This window comes from Microtus ochrogaster, chromosome 1 (assembly GCF_000317375.1).
Source record: "Microtus ochrogaster isolate Prairie Vole_2 chromosome 1, MicOch1.0, whole genome shotgun sequence".
In the NCBI taxonomy this organism is placed as follows: domain Eukaryota; kingdom Metazoa; phylum Chordata; class Mammalia; order Rodentia; family Cricetidae; genus Microtus; species Microtus ochrogaster.
The window spans coordinates 67,352,662-67,353,533 of record NC_022009.1 but is presented as its reverse complement, the minus strand read 5'-3'; positions in this window follow the sequence as shown (position 1 = coordinate 67,353,533).

Here is an 872-nt window from a genome sequence, read left to right as displayed (position 1 = left end):
TACATAGTAATTGCATAGTAGCTCCTGAGAAAGCTACCAATTAAAAGTGTTTCCCCCGGTAAGAATTTAAGTAATATTTTCCAAATTGAGTTTGATTCTCATAAAGGCTTATTTTATAAAAAATGACAATAACAGCAAACTGCCTGGTTTATGTCTACTCAATAGTGAAGCTAATGTTGTTTTCCTATTACTTAGACTGAAAGTTTGATTTTGCCATCTTATTAATAATACTAGCCTTTGTCCCTTAATGTTGCTTTTTTCCGTTACAGATATATCACCCTTGCACTGTTTTCCAATAGTTTGCAAATATTATCAATGGGGCAAATAAAGAAATAACCTTTATATGAAGTTATTTTTAAATGGTTTGTAAACTTTATGAACACGATAAATAATAAATGTGATTTTATATAAAGTGATAAAGGTATAGACGTTCTTCTGTATTTCACAGATTTACCATTTGTCTTAAAGGGATTTTATGGGGGTTGTAATCCAAAAGGGCCACACTGAAGGCAACAGTGTAGGCTGCTGTAAAAATAAACAAAGTAAACCCTGTCTCGAAAAACCAAAAATAAATAAATAAATAAATAAACAAAGTAAAAATTTCATTAGAATACATTATAAAATGCAGAATTATGCTTTTTTTCAAGTAAAGGGAAGATGCCAGGGATGTGGAGGGAAAGAAGGAAAGGAAGACAGGATAGAGGAGTATAGAGTGAATGAATATTATATGTGCATAAATATATGCATGCATGGAAATGTCATAATGAACCCCAATATACACTAATATAGCAATATCAAAAGATATCTTATGAAAGATAAGGTAAAAAGAATCTATTGTTAGGTGAAGTCATTTAACTTTTAAAATGAGATCA